The 4,507-nt window shown below is 42.2% G+C and overlaps 1 long non-coding RNA gene across 1 annotated transcript; it reads left to right on the top strand.

The window, feature by feature from the left end:
• The first annotated feature begins 282 nt into the window (after nt 1-282).
• Nucleotides 283-926, top strand: LOC120902888. Its single transcript, XR_005739499.1, has 3 exons — nt 283-506; nt 613-703; nt 769-926. It is a non-coding gene; the product is annotated as an uncharacterized LOC120902888 (long non-coding RNA).
• The last annotated feature ends 3,581 nt before the right edge of the window (nt 927-4,507 follow it).

The following is a 4,507-nucleotide window of genomic DNA, read 5'->3' as shown; positions in this document are numbered from 1 at the left end:
CCATAGCCGATCGCTCCCACCGTTGCGAAGTTGCGAGAATTTTTGCTCTGAGCGTGAGACCCTGAAGCGCAAGAGATGACACTATGTGTAAAGACGATCATAATTCGATATGGTCAAAAAGCGTCGATTATCGTTTCATTTATCTGGTAATGATGTTTTCACTTAATCAAAATTTTAAACATTAACAACTAGGCTGATAACAATAGTTGAAATGTAAATCAGAATAAAATCAATTCATTTGAAGTAAAATAAATTCCATTATACTTCATTTTGACCATATGATCAACACTTGTACATAGTGCCATTTACTTTGTGTTCTTCACTCTCGCGTTGTGTTTTGATCGTTCGAAACTCATTGCCAGAACGAATGCAAATTTCATTTGGGAAGGATCGGTGCCGGAAGATGCAGCGAAAATTATGAAATTATAATAGAAAAGTGGTTAAGTAAATCGTGAAAGATGTCAACGCAGGCGTAAATGCAGTTTGTTTTGTTACTTGATCTACGGGTAAGTGTATGCATAAAAGAAGAATCTTGCAAATGATGTTTGTGTTCTAACAATCGTATTGCTTTTAATGTTTGTTTATTCTTCTATTATTTTCTATCACACATAGCAATTTCATTACCAAAGCACCTGATAACCGATCAAAGAAGGTGAATCAGGCTTACAGAGTCGCCGTTTAACTTCAAATATCTTCGTGATCGGTATGTTTTAAATAGTCCTAGTTATGTTCACCATTCTAATGCTAGATATATCTTTCATTCCTCAGGAAAACGCATCAAACAGCAAGTGTTTTTCTTCCAACAGCACGCGCCATCGGTGGAGCAAGCAGCCAACGTTTCGTTCGTCTAGCACGCACCATCAAGAATTGAAATATTCCCGAATAGCTCTGTGAATAAAAAACTGCACATTTACTGTCCGAATTTCCTGGAATTTTTTGATCGGTCTTCGCTCGCGGGAATGGTGGGTCCGTTGAGGAGAAGGAAAGAAAGGGTGGGAGCGAGGATTACCCAAAAACGCGGCATAGAGAATGAGGGAGGTGTGCTCAGCGCTCACGCTGGGACACTCACGATGCTTGAAATAAAATGTTAACAAGCATCGATTTCAAGCATGCATGTCGCGCGACATTTTGCCAAGCGGGGAGGTCTATGCTCAGTGTGGCTACCCCGGTACCAAAATCCATGCGACTTTTCGCTAACGGATTGATTAAATGGCGCCCGATTAGACGATCCGATAGAAGCACTTTTCAGGCTTAACGGATTGAGCGAGATACACCATCGCGGCGACACGATACATGTTGCATACATGTGTACCACATTTCAAGAGCCCCCCTCACTTTTTTTTCAATGAGCAATGAGTTCAAACACACTTACGAATCCGTTGTTCAATTTTTTTTTCTACTTTCTTTTTCTAAGCACATTCTTTCATTCATACACACACCCTCCCCACTGGTATTTTTCGAAGTATTTTTTTTTCTTCTTGAAAAACAAAAAAACTAACGCACACAAGGAGACCCACGGGAGAGTGCGAAACGACAAAGAAGAGAAAACACACACACACCTCCTCCTCCCCATGGTGTTTTTCGCAAGGTGATCCCGTAGGAGAACGCGAACGCAAAAACACAAACAGACAAAGCCACGCACGCATGCAGGCTAGCACACAAACACACACCTCACTCCTCCCCCCCTCGTGTTTCCCCCCCACCCCCTTTTGATTCCGTAGGAGATCGCGAAACAGCAAAAAACACACTCACAACCACGTACGCATGCAAGCACACATACACCTACCCCTCCCCCCTCTCTTGGTGTTTTTCACAAGGTGATCCCGTAGGATCTCGTTAAGCGAAGCGGCAAAAACACACACAGCCACGCACGCAGGCATGCACACACATACACACACAGACGCGCGCGTGCACGTACGCACGAACGCACGAGGGAGCGTAAATGAAGAACGTATAGAACCTACGTTACCGGTCTCCCCCTCCCGTGTTCTCGTTCTCCGACAAGGCTGAGGTGTGCACGTTTGTGCGTGTACCTTTGCCATCCCTCCTCTCCTTCCTCATCCGTTGACCGTTCGTTGTAAGCTGGAGGATGAGTTCAGCGCTGTTGAAGAAATGAAAGTTAAGAATAAGATTACTCACTCTTTTTTGGTCTGCTTTGTGTGTTATCATAACTTACCTTATTGCAAACAAAATCCGGAATGAAGCTCCTCGTTTAGAATATTCCGCATTCGATCACATCCTCGGCGATGCTCGACGCCATCAGTGGATGAAAGCAGGAAAAGAAATAAATAAAAGCATCAGTCACCTTCAGCATCATCTTACTCTCACACTTTTACATCGGTTGATGATTCTTACCTTTTCAAATTCACCAAAACAAACAGCGATGGAACCAAATCCAGAACACCAAAATCACACACGATTTCTGGAGCAAACCGACACATCCTCCCCCTCCAATTGTTTGCCACAGACTGACGTGTGTGTGAGCAGCAATGTTCTTGATGCGGTGAGCAACGGTAAAGCACACACAAGAAGAAGCGAGACGGCTATACGAGTAGCGACTTACGCCGCCGCACACACAGCGTGTGTCATAATTTTAAGCGCGAAAATCTTAAAATTTAAGTTATTCATGAGAAATTGTATCGACATTTTCATACTCTGACGAACTTTTACGAAAGATATGTAAAAACTTAATGTAGTGCAATTAAATTTAGTGCAATATCATTAGCAGAACATAATATTTTGATATTTGTTTGTAAATTCAGATCCTAAGAGCTACTACTTTAGTTAGACCGACCCGCTAGAAACCAGACTGCAAGCTGGCATTCCACACCGGCTACGAGCAGACGAAGATGTAACGCTACACCGGCCTCGAGCGGACAACGGCGACATGCGCAAGTAATGCGACACGCAGACCGATCGTGAGAACGGACCAATGCAGCCAGCAACCAGCGGCCTCGTTAGAACATTAGCTCGTTAGGTTTAGGCAGTCGAAGTCGAAGTCTAGAGTCAGCCAGATATAGTTCATAGTTTAGCTTTAGTCAGGAGTAATCCTGTTTGTGTAAAATAAAAAATCTTTTTTTATGGCCAACCGGTCTAGATAAAGATTAACTGGCGCCCGAATAGGGACCTCTAGTGAAGTGAAAATCAAGTGACGAGTAGTGATCGCGAAAGAGCGTAATCACACCGTGCTTAGAACATCTCCCGATCGCAGATTGCAGCCGTGTGTATGAGCACCTAAGTAGCCGGTAGCAGCCAATAACTCGTTGCCGGAGGAAAGGGACAACGCCGACACACCGAGAAGGAAAAATTCACCGGAGGCCCGAGCAACAGAAAACCAACCCCGTCAGAGGAGGTGAAGCAACCAGCCCCGTAAGAAGGGTGAAGCATGAATTTATTAATGTAAGTAAAACTTTCAATCATAGTAAGTATAAACATTTATTAAAGCGACAAAAAATATTAAAACATTATAATCAGTGTTAAAGTGAGTGATTAGTGAGTGAAAAGAAAATCATTATCACAAAAGTTAAGTCAAACTGGAGGAATTAGTTCAATCATTACGACAATTCTCAGTCACAGTAAAATCTATAGATAACGAAGAAAAACTAACAAACAAAGATATGGAGGCACTAGCTGGCAGAATTGCAGCTTTAGAAGCACGTTTTAGTGAAAGCAATGTTACAGATGATTTTCAAGACCCACCACTTTTTTTTACAAAACAAGATGGTAGTGCAGTAGATCCCGAATCTTTCGAAAAAATCCCTGGAGTTGTAAAAGATCTCCCAATTTTCTGCGGTGACCCAAGTGAACTTAATAGCTGGATCAATGACGTAGATGGGATAATCCGACTATACCAAACTATATCTAGCCATAGTTTGGAAAAGCAAAATAAATTCCACATGATTTGTAAATTCATACGTAGAAAAATTAGAGGTGAAGCCAACGATGCTTTAGTAGCATCTAACGTAGGGATAAATTGGAATATGATGAGGAAAACTCTCATAACTTATTATGGAGAGAAGCGAGATTTGGAAACTCTCGATTTTCAACTTATGAGTGTCTACCAAAAAGGTCGAACTTTGGAAGTTTATTACGACGAGGTTAATAGACTTCTTTCACTTATTGCAAATCAGATACAGACAGACGATAGATTTAACCATCCGGAAGCTTCGAAAGCTATGATTGGAACATACAACAAGAAAGCGATCGATGCTTTTATCAGAGGTCTCGATGGGGACGTTTATAAATTTATTCGTAACTACGAACCAACATCCTTAGCAGCAGCCTACAGCTATTGCATTTCTTTTCAAAACCTAGAGTGCCGTAAGATGCTAACAAAACCAAAACATTTTAACACACCCCCGTCAGCCCCCAGAAACCAAATACCATTGCCCACACCTCATCTACCACCAAGAGTGTTCCAACACCAACAAAGACCAATGACAGCGAACAACGTAAGACCTCATTTTGCGCACCACCCACCGATTCAAAATTTTGCAGGAAATTTTAC

Source organism: Anopheles arabiensis, chromosome 3, assembly GCF_016920715.1.
Source record: "Anopheles arabiensis isolate DONGOLA chromosome 3, AaraD3, whole genome shotgun sequence".
Lineage (NCBI taxonomy): Eukaryota > Metazoa > Arthropoda > Insecta > Diptera > Culicidae > Anopheles > Anopheles arabiensis.
The sequence above is the reverse complement of the archived record's forward strand: the minus strand, read 5'-3'. Positions and strand labels throughout refer to the sequence as shown.